At 52.1% G+C, this 8110-nt stretch overlaps 1 protein-coding gene across 2 annotated transcripts in view; it reads right to left on the reverse strand.

Annotated features, from left to right (window-relative positions):
• The window catches only part of VWA2 (von Willebrand factor A domain containing 2), a 41798-nt gene extending 34283 nt beyond the window's left edge, over nt 1–7515 (reverse strand). The window contains exon 1 of one of the 2 annotated variants that reach the window (XM_066354944.1): nt 7484–7515. The gene's annotated coding sequence lies outside the window, so the exon portion shown is untranslated. Of the gene's footprint in view, nt 1–6808; nt 7214–7483 lie in introns of those variants that run through there. The other variant, XM_066354942.1, reaches the window with a different exon arrangement.
• Between the last annotated feature and the right edge of the window lie 595 nt (nt 7516–8110).

The raw sequence follows: 8110 nt of genomic DNA on the forward strand, positions 1-8110 counted from the left end.
GGGGACAGAGGGAGAAGTGGTCAGTCACTGCAGTGGCACCCAGTGATGCAGCGGGACCACACGCCAGTTTCCGGTCATCTCCAGCAGCCTCTAACCGAACCTGCGCTACAGTGCACTCTGACAAACTCACTCTCCACCTCTGCAGGGACACAAGCACCTCCCCCCCAGCTGCCAGAACAAAAAAATAACCTCTGAATTCAGAGGCTTTGCTGAGCAGGCTGAGAGCCATGGCTGCCTCGAAACTCAGTCACCCAGGAAAGTGGAGATCCTTCCTGCAGAAAAGTTTTAAAAGGACCCAACTCCTGTTTATAAAGCTGCTAATGGCCAGACCTTCCTTGGAATCACAGGAACTGTGAACAGAAGGGAGCCGCTCACCCACGACCCACATTCCCGCCCTCGTCACAGGATGGAGGGAAAGAGGACTCGGAATGAGTGAGCCACACACACCTCAGAGGTGAACAGGAGAGGTCACTGAGGCTCGGAGGAGGGAGGGTCCTGGACAATCACACAGCTCAAGCCTGCAGCTCCTAATCAATGCATTTCCCTCTAACCATGCCACTTCCGGAGCACGGTCAGCTCCAGGTCCTGAGCCATTGCTCAGAATCCCACCCACATTGTGATAGCAGCCCTACAAGTGACCACCGGACAGGCCGGGCACATCGAGTCCGTGGTGACAGAGAACCTACACCCCGAACCATCTACTTCTCATCTGATGTGACCCTGAGAGTGGCCGTGGTCCCTCAGGTACAAAACGAGGGGGATGCACCACGTGCTGCTATGGTGTTTTCTGGTTTAAAATCCCTTTTGATCTCCCCTCCATCCTGGACCTCTGATGATCAGACCTTACTCAACTGTATGTGAGCCCGTTGGCTTTCAAAACATTTCAGAAAGAAACGAAATCAAACAGCCCACGAGCTGACAGTCTTTGTGCTCCGGGTGACTGAGGTTCACCTTCACCTCATTTAGGTGAAAATTGGAGATTTAATATTGCAAGAAGGGGGGGCCAGGAGCTCCCCAGACACCACCAGGGAGGAAGGTGGACAGAGGGGAAACTGGGCAGCTGCGGGGCCGACACGCTTCCCACCGCCTGGCTCGGCTCGACGCACACCGACAAGGTACTTCCCTTTCTTTCTGTCACTCCACACAGCAGGTGCAGGACAAGTCCCCACCTGTCCCCCAGGAGCCAGGCAGGGGCCAGGCCTGGGGACAAGGGGCAGTGCAGGGCAGAGGTAAAGGTCTTCTCAATGCCAAGCAACCTTGGGCTCAAGCCAGCGACCAGGGGGTCATGTCTATGATCCCACCCTCAAGCCAGCGACCCCACACTCAAGTCAGATGAACCTTTGCTCAAGTCGGCAACCTCAGGGTTTCAAACCTGGGTCTTCAGCATTTTAGGCCAATGCTCTATCCACTGCACCACCGCCTGGTCAGGCTACGGCTGTTAATTTTTTTATAAAACCAGGATTCTAGCAGCCTGCAGGCTGCCGTGAGGACAAGATGGAAGGAATTCTGGAAGGTTCGGGCCACAGAGTAAACACGGGCCCCTCCCTCTGCCATGAAACAAACCTAAGCAGCTTCACCTCACTCTGTTATGTGCCCTCGCTCGTCTAGGTGAGCGTTCCTAACTTTCCGCTCATTAAAACACAACACATGCTGGCAATCTGCAAATCAATGCAAGAAGTCAAAGGCATCCTCAGTGTCTGGATGAAATGGCGCTGGCTCTGGGACCTCCCTCCTGTCCCCCAACACAACTCCTACTGCCACCCAGCCCACACTGCATGAGACAGGTAAGCTAAGCACCGTAATGCCCGCCCCCACCATCACAGGGGGGATATTTCCAGGTCAACCTTTCTGCTCACTGCATTTTTTTTTTTGTACTAAAATGAAACGAACACTATTTTGATGCTGGTAAAGTGTTAACTATTCTTTTGTTTGTTTTTTTTTTACAGAGACAGAGAGAGAGAGGGATAGACTGGGAGAGACAGACAGGAACAGAGAGAGGTGAGAAGCATCAATCATCAGTTTTTCATTGTGACACCTTTGTTGTTCACTGATTGCTTTCTCATATGTGCCTTGACCACGGCCTTCAGCAGACTGAGTAACCCCTTGCTTGAGCCAGAGACCTTGGGTCCAAGCTGGTGAGCTTTGCTCAAATCAGATACACTCAAGCTGGCGACCTCAGGATCTCAAACCTGGGTCCTCCACATCCCAGTCCGACGCTCTATCCACTGCGCCACCGCCTGGTCAGATGTTAAACTATTCTTTAGTAACTGTTCCCACCCAATCATTAAAAATACCCAGTTTATTCTGCCTTCCTCATATATCAAAACTTTCTTGAAATATTAACTGAACATTCCAAATACAACCCTATATCTAAAACCTTTTTTTAAAAGAATGAATTCCATAGTAAAACTCAATAGCTACCCCCATCAAGTGGGTATTTACTGTGTGCCTGCTCTGCCGGGCTTCATACTTATGTCTTCTCTCTCCTAGCCTGCACAGTCAGCCAGTGAAGAGCATTATCCCCATTTCACAGATGAGAAAACTGAGGCAGGGAGAAGTGAAGTGTTTTGCCCCAGGTTACAGAGCTAATAAGAAGATGGGATTCCATTCCGTCCTCTGGGTGAGCTGTTCCCTCCATCCCCTTCCTGATACTGGGGAATCGGGACGGAGGAACAGAAGTGTAATTAAAAGTCTGCCACCCTGAATCCCAGCCTCTGGCAGTTTTCCACCCAGCTAGGAACCGGCCAGCGACTCCCACACTGCAGCCCAGGAGAAGATTTCCAGAGCACTCTGCATTCTTGTACAGCTAGTCAGGAGCAGTCTGCAGCCCAGGGGCAGGGGGCACACCCTTCCCTCCCAGGTACAAATTGGTAAGCCTTTTCCATTACAAAACACCTCGCTCATCACATTTGTTTCATTCTGTTCCATTACTCATGCGAATCCCACACATCTTTCTGGGCTTCTGGGACTCGAACACGGACTTCGATCCCGCCCCCATCCAACCCCCCAGTCTTCTCATCGGACTGTTGTCTGCAAATCCCAGTTCCGCACACAGCACTGGCGGCATTTGGGGACAGCAGGTGAGTGGGGTTTGCGGCGAGGCACCACAGTTGCACTCTGGGGTTACATTTCCCATGACACAGGAAGAAACCAAGGCCAAATCAAGGCAACTTTTGAAAGAGCAAGATAGACTGGTGACAGCGAAAGACAGTTTTGCAGGACAATGGCCCCCTTCTCCTGTATGATCGGAACTGAAATGAGTGCAGGGTGAAAAAGGAAACCGCTTCCACGTCCTTACAAAATGCAATTCCAAGCCCGAATAGTAGATTAGCCCTTGGCAGCCTCCTCTCCATCGGCCGGGATGGAAACCCAAGCCCTTTACAAGAATAGTCATCGCCCAAACAGGAAGACTAGAATCAGAGGTAGAAGTCTCCGGCCAGGAAACCATGGGTGTCTTTTGCTGTTAACAATCATCTTTCTTGTCCGTTTGGTAAAACACCTGGCTCAGGCCCAGAGTCTAGGGAAGTGGACAGCATGTTTCTAGTTTGATGAGACAGAAAAAGCATTTTAAAAGCTATTCAGGGGCCTGACCAGGCGGTGGCGCAGTGGATAGAGCATCGGACTGGGATGCCAAGGACCCAGGTTCGAGACCCTGAGATCACCAGCTTGAACGCGGGCTCATCTGGTTTGAGCAAAAAGCTTACCAACTTGGACCCAAGGTCACTGGCTCCAGCAAGGGGTTACTTGGTCTGCTGTAGCCCCATGGTCAAGGCACATAAGAGAAAGCAATCAATGAACTAAGGTGTCGCAACGAAAAACTGATGATTGATGCTTCTCAATTCTCTTCATTCCTGTCTGTCTGTCCCTCTGCTTGTAACCAGCTGGGTGACTGTGTAAGCAACAGCCTTCCCTGCCTCGCTTCACTCAGCTGTTCAACAGGGTAGGACCTCAGCTTCACAAACGCACACAGTGTTATGACAATCCTATGCAACAGTGTGTGAACATCCCTCCGAACGCAGGAAACGCTTTTTAATTGTCCAATGGTAAAAGATGACCGCCACATACATTCATTTCATGTGACAACATTTGTAACCCCAGACGGTAGGCACGATCATTTCCATCTTTATACATGAAAATGGGCTTGGAGAAGTTGGGGCCTGACGTCCCCAAGCGAGGGAACCACACGCTGGGAGTCAAGGCCCGGTCTTCTGAGTGCGGACAGCACGGCTGTGACGAGAAGCGTGCTCTATGGCGATGATGTGCAAAGAGCACTGAGCTGACCCCGGGAGACCTGAGTGTGAGCCTCCCCCACCCCCGGTGAATTCCTTCCCTTCCGTCTCTCAAGTTCCTGCTCACAAAAAATGGGGCTGACATTCCATGCTATTTACCGGGAAAGGTTGCCAGGGTCACAGGAGACCACAATGTAGAAGCCGCCTGGGCCGGGGCAGTTTCCTCAGTGGAAAGCAGGGAAACCCTGTTCGAGAGAAGGGGCTCGGGATGGGGAAGGAAGCAAGGGCTCAAAGATAGCAATCAGGCCCTGGCCGGTTGGCTCAGTGGTAGAGCGTCAGCCTGGCGTGTGGAAGTCCCGGGTTCGATTCCTGGCCAGGGCACACAGGAGAAGCGCCCATCTGCTTCTCCACCCCTCCTCCTCTCCTTCCTCTCTGTCTCTCTCTTCCCCTTCTGCAGCCAAGGCTCCACTGGAGCAAAGATGGCCCGGGCGCTGAGGATGGCTCTGTGGCCTCTGCCTCAGGCACTAGAATGGCTCTGGTTGCAACAGAGCAATGCCCCAGATGGGCAGAGCATCGCCCCCTGGTGGGCGTGCCAGGTGGATCCTGGTCAGGCGCATGCAGGAGTCTGTCTGACTGCCTCCCTGTTTCCAACTTCAAAAAAATAAAAAAAATAAAAAAATAAAGGATAGAAATCACCTGCCGTTGACTTTGCAGCTGGGAACGTAAGCAGGTTTAGAAAATAAATGGGCAAACTAAAGGCAGAACTCAAGTGTATTCAGCTGTCCCAGCGTGGAGTGCTGCGGGAGTGGGGGTGTTGCACAGATAGATGCCCCCCTTGTGCAGGGTCCCCCAAGAGGTCCCCAGTAGCCTTGTAGAGGATGGGAGGGCTTTTTAAAAATATCTTTGTGGGATAAAATAAAAAATTAGCCACCTGAAACCAACACAGAATAATATTAAATGTAAACTGTAGTTGAAAACACACACACACCTAGATTAGCTATTCTGTTACAGTCCTCCCAGTTAAAATATTTTACTGATACCTGAAAAACAGAAGTTTGAGGACTGCTGCTCTAAGTCAGTGTTGCTGACACGTGGATTGATAGAATTATATGGAATTGCATTTATTCAATAAAAACTATTAAGCATCTGCCCTGTGCCCAGAACCCTCCCAGGGGCTGGGGACGAAATGAAAATGCTCTGGACGGTGCAAACCTGGTGGGGACCATCTTAACAAAAGGCCTGTACATTTGCACCAGTTTATCCCCAATGTCATCACCTGCTAATTAATAACTGTGCTGTTTATGAAGCTCATTAAAAACCCACGAGTCCGGGTTCCGGGCAGGCAGTCTCATCTGCCCTCAGGGCAGTCCTCTACCCTCTCTGGGTCTGTTGCCTCATCTGGAAACACAGGGCCATCTGACTAGGATCATTCCAGGCGACCCCAGTCTACTGCAGTAAGCTCTGGATGGCAGACCAAAACCCAGATTCAAAAAAATATATATGTCATTGATGGTTTTCAGTCAAACAGACAAATAGGATGAAGGAAGGCATTCCCCTCACCCTCTGGGATTTGACGGGGGACCTTCTTACACAGGCAAGAGGTGGCTCTGAACTGGATTTCTACAAAAGAAGAGAACAGGCCATAGCCCACCTGAAAATAGACTCAGAGGTGCTTTGTACCCCCACCAGCCAAGAGAATGGCTGCAGGATGCTGAAAGCCAGCAGCATTTACAAATACCTCCCATGGCCTTGGCCAACTGCAGCGCTACCCTCTCTGACTTTTCCAGCCCATTCCTTCTCTTTTTTCAACAAATACACATTTCTTAATATCATGTGACACTGGAAGCCAAACAGAGCTTGAATTTTTAGACCTCAGTTTATAAAACATTTAGAGGTTCTAGAGGGGTTTTTTTTTGTTTGTTTTTTAATTAAAAGACCTCATAATGTGAAAATCGTAAGGTTCCAATTTTTCCATTCCAAGACGCTGGATGGTCCAACATGCTGCATGGTGGCTGCACTGAAAGGCCCCTCTCAGCTGGACAGCTATTGATCCCACAATGAAAGGGCAGCAAGGTGTCTTGCTCCCTTCTCCTCTACCTCGGTGCCCACCAAGTTTTTAAATAGACACCCCCTGGCAAGTTTCAAAGGTGCCACTCAGAGACACTCCCATTTACAGTCCCAGAGGGTGGCCAAGGGCCAGCCGTAGGTGGGAGAGGAGCAGAAAGTAGGGCTGGGTCAGGCAGGGATGGTGGTGGGCTTGTCCACACGGGAAATCACCATGGAGGACAAACCCCTTGGACTTCTTTCTCATCACCCAAGGGCGATGCTCTCAGCGGCAGCTCCGGCTGTGCTTGCAGAGACTTGGCGGGTGGGGGCCACTCAGCTGCCTGCGGTAAAAATGCACTGGAGTAACCAAACACCTGCGGATTCTCTGTAAGGGGTTGGGGGATAGTTTGGCCAAGTCCCAAAAGCCTTGGGTCAGAAGACAAGCTCCTTCTGTGACTGTGCCACGCAGCTTGGGTTTAATATGTGATCCCCCCTACCCTCCATCCGCAGTCACCGAGTCCCTGTTCCCTTACCTGCGGTCCTTGCCCCTCGGCCCGACGCTCCGGTGCCCGGGGCCCAAGCAAGAGGCCGCTGTGGGGCCCGCTGCGCGCCCCCTCCCGAGACCGCGGTCTGGAGCCTGGAGGAGGCGTGCGCCAGGTGCGCGCTTCCCGGGACGCCGCCTGCTCGGAGCGGCGCGCGAGCCTCGCGGCCGCGCTCAGGTGAACTCAGACAATGCCGAACAAAGCCCAGCACGCCGCCAGGTCCCCGCGGAGCCGCACGGTCCCCGCGTTCCGGGTTGGGGTGCCTGGTGGCCGAGCTGGCTCTGCGGCTGGGAGCGCGAACAAGTAACCGGCGCCCCTTCGTAGGACTGGAGCCGGGCCCGGGGCATCAGGGCTCCTGCGGCGCGGAGACAACTCTGGGCTGTGACTCCCCCAAGACGAGCGCGGCGGAGAGCGCACGGCGGGACCCGTACGCCGGGGCGGCTCTGCTGGCCCGGGCTGGCGCGGCAGGGCCAGGGGGCGCTGGAGGCCCGTGGAGGGGCGCCGGGGTGGGAGCCACGTGGAACACCTGTCTGTCTCACCGAGGGAAGGCGGAAAGCACCGCGCGGGAGGTGCACGTGGCGCTCCTGGGAACCCCGCCCGCGTCGCCTCCCGCGTTTTTTACAGGGAGTCGTTGGCCAAGGTTGGCAAATGAACGAAGGTACTTACTCCTGCGCTGGGTCCCAGTCTCTGAGCGCTGCAGCAGCAAGAACTGTGTCATGCGCTGTCGACTCCGCAGGATTTATTGCTCCGACTCGGGGAAAATGTTGACTTTGGCATCGTTTCTATTTGTCATGGCGATTGCCGTTTGTTTACCTGGCTGTCCTATCATTGGAAGTGCGCGATAATAAGTGGGCCCTTTAGCCAATATCCCTGTTTAAGTCTAGCAGGATCTGATTTTTAAAATTCAAATGCCACAAATCAAAATCGCAAGATACCTGGCACAATGCCTCGGACAAAGCAAGCACTCAAACAGTGGCTATAACTGCGTAATCTAGACTTTTCATACTCATCAAAAAAGTGCCATTGCATAATTGTGCATTGCAAAAAAAAAGAAAATAACAGTAAGAAAGTTGAAAAACTACACCTATTCCACCCCCGGCCCCCAGCGATAATCACTTAATTTTATGGTGTGTATTCTTGTAGTGTCTTTCTACTTACATCAAGATTTACATTCTTTTTCATTCATTGTACAGGTCCTGTCTCGTAACCAGCTTTTCCACTTCCCTTCTCGAACATGTTTTTTAGCTCCTATTTCATGTTCTAACATCTTAACCCATCTGCTATTGTTGAACA

The sequence above is a fragment of the Saccopteryx leptura genome, chromosome 13 (genome assembly GCF_036850995.1).
Source record: "Saccopteryx leptura isolate mSacLep1 chromosome 13, mSacLep1_pri_phased_curated, whole genome shotgun sequence".
Classification (NCBI taxonomy): domain Eukaryota; kingdom Metazoa; phylum Chordata; class Mammalia; order Chiroptera; family Emballonuridae; genus Saccopteryx; species Saccopteryx leptura.